Source organism: Struthio camelus, chromosome 1 (assembly GCF_040807025.1).
Source record: "Struthio camelus isolate bStrCam1 chromosome 1, bStrCam1.hap1, whole genome shotgun sequence".
NCBI lineage: Eukaryota > Metazoa > Chordata > Aves > Struthioniformes > Struthionidae > Struthio > Struthio camelus.
The window spans coordinates 97,556,503-97,567,544 of record NC_090942.1 but is presented as its reverse complement, the minus strand read 5'-3'; positions in this window follow the sequence as shown (position 1 = coordinate 97,567,544).

The following is an 11,042-nucleotide window of genomic DNA, read 5'->3' as shown; positions in this document are numbered from 1 at the left end:
GTGACAAGTTTCTCCATGTTACCTGTCTCTATTTCCCTCAAAAATCGCTCTGCTTTACAGATGAGGTTTATTAACTAACTTATGCTACCCTCTTCTGGCTGCTCAGCTCTCCACACGCACCACAAATTACTGCTGAGTCTACATAAGATGACTATAGACGCTAAAGAAGGCAAACGATGACTTTTTAGCATTCTAGGATTTGCTATGCTTTCCTCACGGATGACGAGTCAGATAATTTCTTAGTTTTCCTATGGACTGCATTTCTGTAATGAAAGGGTGATCTTAAGAAATTATGCAAACTGCATTTTTATTTCACAAATAAAACAAGCTAGGAGAGAATCCAGGTAGCTTTCCTGATAGTTCGGTAGGATTGTGAGGATTAAAAAAGGATCAAAATGAACAGGACGGGCCATTTTTCTCTCTTATCACTGTAAAAGTAGTCATGAGTCACGCCATAGGAGGCAAAAATTTCTGAGATCTTGGGAGCAAGCTTAGTTTTTGTCATTTTGTCAGAGTATCTCATTTAGCCAAAGCCTGGGGAAGTGACACGGCGAGATAAAAATTCCCCTGGGCTTGCTCACTACCTGAACCTCTAGTGCTTGGCCGTCAGCTTTGGGGATTGCTCTCTAGCTTGGCCAGGTCGCTTCTGAGGAGCCGCAGGGCCACCGGAGCGAGCTATAGCCCCTTGTTCGTTAGAAAAAAAACGCTACTTTAAGTTTGCAGACCCTCCCGCCCTGGCGCAGCAGAGTTCCCTGCACCGTGGTGGCGATGCGGCACGGTGCTCGCTGCAGCCTGCTTCCTCGGGAGGCCATTTCCTCCAGCTGTATATAACCCTTCCTCCCATGACAAACAGTGTTTTAGAGCTGGATTTGCCCCCTTCGTGCCCTCACTCCCCTCATGGGTTTGTGCTTGCCATTAAAGCCATACAGTAATCATTTCTGCCTGTGTATTTCACCAGTTGCTATCAACAATAGCTGAAACCGCAGCAAGGCAAGAAAACAAAAAGCCAGTTTTAATATATTTTGGCAATACCGTATGTGTAGTCACTTCTTGATTTTGTGCAAGAGAAATAGATCCACAGACTGGAAAAGCTGGAGCTGCTCTCAGGTCTCTGCGGTAAATATATTAACCTGGCATTAACATCAGTTCATATTTTTTAAATTACCTGGATTATGCTGAGTCTCTTGGACCATGAAATACAGTAGGTTTTATTGTCACTGAGCAAGAAGGCTGGAGGCATGGGCTGCAAGGGAGCCATACCTTCCCTGTATCGATCACGTTTCTAATCGGGACAACTAGAGGGCAGGGATTCAGTGGCATGCACCTGTAGGGGTCTTCATGTAGTTAGGCAAAGAAACCATTGGTTTTACCTTTCTGCACTAATACTGTATACAGCTAATAAATGCAAGGCTGCAATGTGGTTTGTGAGACATCGCATTTGACCCAACCCAGAAAAAAAAAAAGCAAAAGGAGAAAATCAAATGGGTAAAAATTGAAATGAAATAAAACTTAAATTCAAATCACCTTGCCTCTGATTGCCCCCCCCCCCCCGGGGCATTTCTGGGGAGCCGCAGAGCAAAACGAGAGCCCAGCCCAGCTCCGCCACCGGGCAAGCCCCGCCCCCTCTCCCCAGCCCCGCCCACACCCCGGCACGCACACCAAGCCCCGCCCCCGGTGTCCCAGCCCCGCCCCCGCAGCGGCTCCGCCCACCTAGGGAGGCTCCCCCGGCCCGCAGCCGCGCCGCCATTTTGAGGCGGTCTGTCATATTGCGAGGTGATGGTGTAACAGCCCTTAAAGGCGTCTTTTCCTGAGGTTTCTGGTCCCTTCTAGCACCACTGGCGCTGACATGCTTTGGGGGGTGGGCAGGGGGTGCGCAGCCTCCCTGCTGCTGGCCGAGGGCAGCCTGAAACCCGTGAGTCCAGCGCCAGCAGGCCCCAAGGCCTGAGGAAATGGCTGCCAGTGTGGCTGGTGAGGCGAGTTGTGGGAAGAGGGCTAACCTGGGTCTGGTGGAGCAGATTGCATTGAACCCCCCCAGATGGGCTTCCTGTGAGAAGCTTGGACGGGTGCCTGGCTGGCCTGGCTATGGGAGGCATGGGTTCGTCCTGCTCACCTGTGGGTGCCCCTGCAGCATCTCTGCGGGAGCCCAGGCGGGACGGGGCCACCTCCATCGCTCAGCCCCCTTCCTTGCTCTTGTGTGCAGGCTTTGGGCCTCTTTGATGGCACTGTTTTGGGCAGAAGGCATTGTGGCAAGCTGGGGACAAACAGCAGCAGCCTCTCAGCTCATAACCTAAATAACGCTGTGCGTTTGGGACTGCTGTGGCAGCCCAGGGCTTGAGGCAGGGGGATGCAGAACCGCCATAGCTGAGACAAGGTACAGGCCAAGTCTGCAACAGGCATCTTTTTCCTCTGGCTTTTCCCTTGGAGTTTTGTTTTCCTGGCATTTATTTCCCTCAGAGATTTGCAGCTCCACAGGTGGTTGTGGGGCTGGCAGAGCTCTATGTGCTGGCCACAGTCATAGCTGCTGTGAATATTTGAACTACACCTGAGCTCCTGCAACCTGCTGATTTGAACAGCAGTGGCCTCCAAATAAGATATACAGCTGCACAAGCCTGTATTGTGAATTCTAAGATCCTAAATTTGAGTATTTAATTGTGTACATGTGTGGGCCTATCATTTTAAGCCTATAAGGAGGCTGATTTCTGTCGACTTCTATACATAGGTTCCGATAGCTGGTTTGTGATGTGGATGCGCTAAGCAACCTTAGCGTCCTCATCCCACAAAGATACCAGCAAACAGGGTACTTCATGTGCTTGACCTTCTCTTTCTTGGGTTCCCTGTATCTCTTTTCCTCCCTTTCCTTTGCTGTTCCCTAAACCTCCCAGCTAGCTTTCTAAATGCCCTGAGAAACTGAAGATAATGGATCTGACCTGGACAATGCTGTGCAACCCCCCCCCCCCCCCAGCTCTGGCCTTCATAACTCCTCTGTAAATGCTCTGGGACTTTCCTTCTGAACTGGTGTTTCAGGCCAACAACACGCTCAGTTCACACCCGATAACATGCATACATGCCAGCAGAAGGGCTAGATTATTAACTTAATTTGTCCAAATCCAAGACTGTATTTTTAGGGCCTCCCTTCACTCCCTTACAGGCAGAAGACTGGAGAGCGGATACATACGACTGTCCTGCAGTCCCCGGCTCCAGTTCAGATCCTTCCTGGTGACCTAGCCTTGGGCGCACATCAGCTCAGGTATCAATCTGTGCCTCTGTTGCCACCTGAGAACAAGCAGCGGGTAACCTCGCCCGAGGTGACTTTTCCCCCTTTACGCCTTTGTCCTGCCCTGTTGCCCCCAGGTGACCGGTAATATCTCCTCCTGCCTCTCCTCTGCTCCCCAGGAAATCCTGCCCTTGCGCTGCTGCTGGACTCCCTGTCACAGGTCCTCCCCCCTGCCCTGGGACGCCTGTTTTATCTTTCTGAGACGTTTTTAGTGAGATGTTTCTAGGTTGTCATTTGTTTGGGGAGTTGGATGGCTTTTCTCTTGCAGCTCTCCTACACAGTGGATATTACGAATTTCCTTGCTTATGTGTGAGGTTACAGGCACCAGGAGTTGTGTTGTTGTATAAGTGAAGACTGGAGAGGGCAACCATGAGGGAGGAGGAGAAGGTGTTGATGCAGCACGTGCTCTTTAGGGCCCGTGATGGGAGAGCATGACCAATAACAAATGAGGACCTCAGACTTACAAATTTTCAGGGGCTGTTCCTTGAGGATGTCTTGCTGGCTGCAGAGATATGTTGGGATGACTGCCCAGATTTTTCTAGCATGTACTGATTCAAAAACACACAGGCATTTTGAAAAGGCTGGGGGTTTGACTTGACACATGGCATACACAGAAGAAATCCTCTGCTGTATGACACAGTTCAGCCAGGTTTGTAGTAAACAGAACAAATGCAAATGCTGCGGCCAGGTTCCCAAAATGTGTCATAAGCAAGAGCACATCTTTTTTTAAACGCTGTTTTTGTAAACGCCGCTCGGCAGTGCTTTCCCTGTTACGCTGGGGCATGGGCTCAGCCCTGCCAGAGGCGGGAGGGCACTCCAGGTTGAGTCTCCAGCATGGCTGCTGGGAGTGTTTAGCTTTGTCCTGCTCCCCTTGACTTACTCTGCATTACATTACTGAGGGAATTCAGGAAATCACCGGTACCACTGGCGAGCCTCTGTTTTCCTGTCAGAGAGATGACTCATCAGAGTTGCTCTGTAAGCCATACTCTTCATAAGTTCTGGTCTTGATCTTTTATTTTTAAAGGTTTTTTTGGTTGCTTTTTTTTGTTTTTTAATGAACTGATGTTAGTATGTACTTTCCCCTAGGAGGACAGTTATATACTGCAGGGGAGGGATGCTTTATCACCTATGTTTATTCATCTTTTCTTTTCTCTTTCTTTCTTTCTCTCCCAGGGTGGGATCTCCACAGTAGTGTGACAGTCTTATTATGGGACCGTGAACTGAGATCTGGGTTTGACTGCTTGGAATCCCAGATTCCTGGGGTATCTAGAACTTTGTGCTCATGGACGGTTTTTGCAAAACATGGGTCATTGTTTGAGTTTGAAATGTCATTTGGTTTTCAGATCAAGCGGAAGCCATTTGCTTCTGTATTAGAATTCACTCAACCACTGGAGCAATCACAGATTGTCCAAGAGGCAGACCAGTTCCCACGGTCTCAACTGTCTAAGAAAGCTGTGTCACACCTTCTGAATCTGTAAAACAGACGCAGTAGTGTCTGAAAAACAAGGCCTAGTTGCCAATATTTCCATTATCTCTTGTTTTTGTGACCTTTTCTGCTGTGAAATGTCAGTTCTCTTATCTGTCTTTTGGCTGGAATTTAGCAAATGCAGAAGCAGGGAAGTAAAGATAGTAGCCTTTAAAGCTAACAGCAATTAAAAAACTCAAAGCAATCTGAATTTTTGTGCTATTCAAAAATATTTGTGTCAGTTTAAACTTAATTGCTGCAGCTTGTCCCTGCTGAGATTTAATACCGGACGCTCAGTTCAGCACTCAAGTGAAGTCTTGTCCTGAAGGTGGTTCTTCCACCAATATACGCGTCCCTGGGCAAATTGCTTAACTCTTCTGGATTCTTTTTTATTTCTATTTGTCTACTAGTAAAATGCGCATAATAACAATTAATAATATTTAAGAATATTTATATTTTAGCCATATAAGAGCTAATCTACAATCCCATATCCCATAGTGGAGACTCAACTGAGACAAGTTAAAGGAGCTTGTACCAGTATATTCTGAAAGTATGGAATATTGTTATAAAGTACATGTATATACACTCTCCCTCGCTCGCTCGCTCTCTATGTATATATATATATATTATGCTGATATATTTTTGTCTCCATTAAGAGTTATACAAGTATGTAGGTTAAAAATCATCCTTTAAAATAAAATAAAAAAACATTGCTTTCATGTAAAGGCTATAGCCTTGGTGTGTCACAGTATGCTAGGACTGTAGTAACACTTAATAAATAACAGTCCTTAGCCCAGAGATGCTAATGCTCACTGCGTGGTTTGAAAGTCTCTTCTTTAAGATGTTATTGAAGCATGAAGTAATCACTCAGTGATTTTAGGTTGACCTTGAACCTACATTGAATTTTTAAAGAAGTATCGGTGGGGAAAGAGTTGAATAGGCTAGAATGTGAGTTATCTGGACTGAATCCCTAGAGTTTTCATAGACTTTCTGTAGGACTTTGACAAATGACTTACAGCCACATAGGTCAAGTACCTGAGTATTTTTTTGTCTGTGGACCTTAGATGCACATGAGATGTCTCGATGTCGCATCTGAAAACTGGGCATTCTGCCTTTCTCTTGACCTCTGTCGTGGGAGATCTGTGGGGTAGGAGTTGCTCTTACGGCGTGTATGCACAGCACGAGCACAATGAGGCTCCATCTTGCTGGAGTCTTTAGCATACTCCTATACAGAAAATTACAGAGCTTTGAGTATCGTTTATCTGTGTACCACCAGTGGAGCCAGCAGTCAGTAGCACTGTGGTCATTGAACTCTAAATAGGACTTGTGAGCAGTACTCCTAATAAGACATTATTAATAAGACAGCACACTTGGAACGCAAAGAACATTCCTAGAAGGAAGCAGTCCGCTTAGGTAATCTGCAATGCTGGATGGTGTCATAAAAAATATTTTAAAATATTTTAGAAGTCTGCTTATTAGGCTGTGCTTTTGGAGTGCAGTAGAGTAAAGCTGTAATGTGTCTTTCCAGGTTGCTCTGTGGAAAATCAGGGAAAACCCCACGTAACTCACTTTACCTTTGCTTTTCTGACAAACTTGAAACTCTGGCTGGGTTCAGATATGCTGGCTGGGCGCTGCAGTCCCTTGAGCTCTGCAGCTTTAGCTGGCGCATTGTTGCCAGCAGAGAAGTGAAGAGTCAAATCCCCCTGGGCTTAGGGCACTTGCTGGTGACTGCATCTTTCTTAGACCACAAAAAAAGCCCATAATCCTTGGGTTTTGTCAGGACCCTAAAGGCCCTAACAGGCCTTAATGACACTGATTAGCCTCACCAGGGGCCTGCTACCTCCAGGTTCCATTTAAGCTCAGCTCCCAGGGCCCTTCCTCCCTGCCTGGGCAATGCTGTTGGTGTGCCTGATTCTCAGCTCTGTTCCCCAGCTGGTGTTTGGCTTTCCTGGCTCAACCTTGGACCTGGCTTCTTGCCTTGCCTAGTGCTTGCCAGGCTCATTGCTGTCATGGCCCGGCTCAGTGCTGTGGGAGGTCGAGTCCAACCTGCGCCAGTCACCCTGGGCTCCTGTTTCTGGGGGAGCAGCCCTGCTGCTGCTGCTCCCTCTCAGGTCTGTAGCTGTCTAGCATCTGTCTGCCTTGATGTGACCCCCCCCCACCAGGTGATTGAACATCTTGATGCTGTCCTGAATAGCTTCAAACACATGTGGGTTTGTCTCTCTGTTGTGGATATGCCACTTGGATGATCTGGATGGTGACACTGGAGGTGTCTCTGCTGATGAGATCTTGGTTGAATGTCAGGCTCCTGCTTTACATGTAGGTGAGATTTTGAAGAGAGGACCGTCAGAGACCTAGGAAGGAGCTATTTTACAGCAGAAATCTGTTATCTGTTGGGAAAAGAGAGGTTGTTCACCACTTGCAGGATGGCTTCTGCTGAATGTTTGTATATTGTGAAGGGTAGGACCCCAGGTGGGGGCACAGACGTAAAGCTATTTTACACCTGTGTTACACCTCTGCTTGGACACTATTCACTTGTCCTGTCTGTTCAGGTTGTAAGTTCTTCTAAATGGGGATAGTCTCTCACTATATTTTTGGGGGGAAAACAGTAATAAATATAGTAATGATTAATAACAGCAATAGCTTTAAAAAAACCCTGACTTTACAGATAATATATGGCAAATTAGGTGTGTATGTATGCAAAGAGGTGAGGGTTTTTTTTGCCTAAATATTTACTGTTGCTACTGCTATGATATGTTAGTCTTGTAAAAACCAGAACCTTTTGAGGGCAGGACAATTTTGATGCATAGTTGAAAATCCTTTTGGAAAGGTCAAAGCTTTGTTTAAAAATGTTCAAAAGGGTGGTTGAATTCTAGTATATTAACTCAAAATGACTTTCATATTTGAAAGTGAGAGTACTTAGGCTTAAACACCAGAAACCTCATTTGAGAGTGCTAAAATTCTTAAGCTGAGGTGTTTATTTTCACTTCTACATGCACTGACGCTCGCACTCTCTTGCTCTTCCCTGTGGAACAGGGAAACTTATATAATTTAGTTATAATTCATATATTTAAATGCTAGACTTGCTAGAACTATATTATCTGGTAAGAATAAAGTAGGATTTTACTGCTAAATCATATGTTTTTCCAACTAGCTGCACACTCTTTATGAAGAAAATAACTTGTGTTTTTTAAAAGAGGGCTTTTCAAGGAATTACGTTTTAAAAACCTTAGGTGGACAGCCTTAAGTGTTTTCAAATGTACATATGCATTTCTTTAAGTCTCTTTATGCTCCAGGCTTACTCTTTCTTATAGTAAAGTAGTGAGAACAGTGCAAAACTTTCTGAAGATCTTATGCAATAGGTCGTTTTTCTGTAAACTCAATGTTCATGCTTATGCTTGGGCAAAAGAAAAAAATATCAAAAATTCTGCTTTCTCATTCTGCTTGTTTGTGTCCTCGCATGACAATTTGGACTTTCGATAGTATATCTCTACATTTCTTTTTGCTCTGGCCTCTATTCAGATGTTTCCCCAGGGACTGTGGGATGTAAGACCTAATATTATCAGACTAAAACTGTGGCAGCCTAAACAAGGGGAAAGTGAGAGTGGAGTGGGTATAAAATAAGTATATGGGCACAGAGCAAGGCTGGCTATGGTCCTGCAGGTGGCTTTGACAGACAGATGTTCTGCTGGTGCAGACCTCATTCCCTCAGTCAGTCTGCCTTGGTCTTGGGCAGGTCCTGCTCTACCTGAGGTAATGGTGTCACTTGGCAGACTGAAGGGCTGAGCTGACTCTGCCAGGGTGTGCATCAGGGAACCAAGCTGTCCTGGGGTGGGTTTTCAGCTTTTGTAAACTGTCATTGTGCCAGGACAGTTCATCACAGAGCATCTTTCTCTTAAGCCCTACAAGGTCTGCAGACTTTACTCAGATTCTGTCTCCAAGTCAGCCCTTTTTATGTGCGACTATTAGGTGTGTTTTTAACCCTTCCCATAGCAGTAGCTGGCAGATAGGAAGCTGGCCATGTTCTGCATCTGATGTGTTTGAATGCCCTCAGGTCCTTGCTGTCCCTCTGCTATAAAAGCTCCTCTCTGCACAAGCGAATAACCAGACAGAAAAACAAAATCAATTTTTGTAACATATGTTGCTCAGCTGAACCAATTTCTTCCAGAAGAGTCAAATCTCCAGAAGGGACACATTGCTTTTGATATCTTTTGTCAGCATGAAATAAAATGATTTGTCCTGATTGATTTAAATTCAAGATTCAAATAACCTAGAGCAGATTTTCTTGACATTGCCTATAGCAAGAGCTCCAGCTTTTGGAGCCTGTACATGTTGTCAGTTTTTTTGTTAGAAGGGTTGATATAAATAGACAATCAACCTAGGAATTTATGATTAGAAGGGGCCTCCAGGAGCATGTTCTCTACCCCTGCTATTGCAAGGAAAATATAATCCATTGTATAAACTGATCAAGATTCATTGGAATCTTAATTGAGGTTTTTGTCCGCGATAACCCTGTGAGAAGGCTGATATTTAGAAAGCTAATTTCTAGCCTAAATGTATTTGTGGTCAACTTACAACCATTAGTTCTTAGGCTGGCATTGTCCCATAGCTTAAATTCTTTTTTATTTTTTTTCTTCTTTTCTTCTTCCTCCCCACTGTACTTCAAAAATTGCCTTCCTAAGACACTGTTTCACACTATGCTTCCTTTGATCTTGCTGCTGCCAACGGGGGGGATGCTCGCTTTGCCACGAGCGGTGCGTTCCTGTTGCTTCCTTGATCTGCTCCTGCAGTGCTGCAGGGTTGCTGTGTCAACTCCTGATTTCACTCAACACAAGGAGGAAGTGGGGATATTAGGCAAGCAGGACTGCCCTTTTGGTAGCAATCTGTTGTTAGGTCAGAATAACCGTATTGTAAAATTGCAACCCCGACCTTAATTTTGCTGGCTGACCGAACCAGGGTTCGGTGGTGTTTCACGGCGCTTTCACGTAGTAGGCTTTCTGTTCCCTGGCTCATCCTAGAGCCCTGCTCTGTGGTGGTTCCAGTTGAAATTATCCATCTTGATCTGGTTTTGGTGACCAGAGCTGTACGTGGTATTGCAGGGGCAGTCTGACACCAGTGTCTTCCATAGTGCTGCACGTACTGTCCTTTCTCCTGGGACTACTTCAGGAAATTCATCCTATGATCATTTTTGCCTTTATCGTAAAAGGTAATCTTCCACTTTGGGCGGCACTGATGGATGACACGTGACCTTTATTTCTGCTTTCTGTTAGTGGGATCTTATGATTCAGGACTCCTCCTAGCTTTTATGGTGTTGTCTGAACCAGCCAGAGCACTTACTAATGCTGTGCAGTTTGCTTTACTACAATATAGGTGGTCCCAGAAAACTTGGAGCAGAGGAAATCTCTGAATAAGGGAGGAGATGCCTTGCTGGTTGTAAAGGGTAAAATCCTGGCAGTATTTTCCCTGACTTCAGTAGGATACGGATTCAATAAAGATATTCCTTTGTCCTTTCACAGCATTTGGCTGATTAGATCAGGACCTTACACAATTGTCTAATAACCTTTGAACATGTGATTCATTCCTATTTTCAGTATAAGAGGAAGACAGTGGGGAGAGAAAGAAGAGGGGGGAAGTGGGGAAGAGAACCTCCACAAAGTGTTATATATGTGTTTTAGTTTCAGCCAGACCGGTGATTGTCCCTCAGTGAAAGAAAAAGCTTAGCCACTGCATCCAGTATCGTGAGGAGCTGCGTGATGTGTTTTGACTGAAGAAGCAGAAGAGGAGGTGCAGGCCCCTACCGTAAATGAGCAATTAAAAACTGTCTTGCATCCAACAGCAGTGTCAGCTGCCTAATTGGATGTTAAAAATATCCCTGCCAGTCTCTGAACAGTACATGTTTGCGTGGTGGTGAGATAACTGGTACTTTGGCCTCTAAACCACAGGCTAATGTCAGAGCTAATGTCTGAATGTGTGATGGCCGCTTCTTGTTGCACAGGCTGTCTGTCCCCGACTTCTGACTTATGCTGTGGTGCTGGATTTTCAACAGAAATCCAGCTCCCTTCTGCATTCTTGCTCCTTCAGAGTTATATTCTGACTTTGCAGAAGGCTTGTTTTCAGAGTAACTTTTTTTTGGTGGTGTTTTCTTTTTATTTCATCAGGAAGGGGTAAAGCTAGTTCACAGATAAATGGTTATCTTGAAGCATAATTACGTGGTACGGCCTCCAGTACAGTTTGCACAATCCAGAGCAGAGGACTTTTTATCTTTGACTATGATTTTTCTGCTAGTGCCAGTGGCAGCCCAGAGCA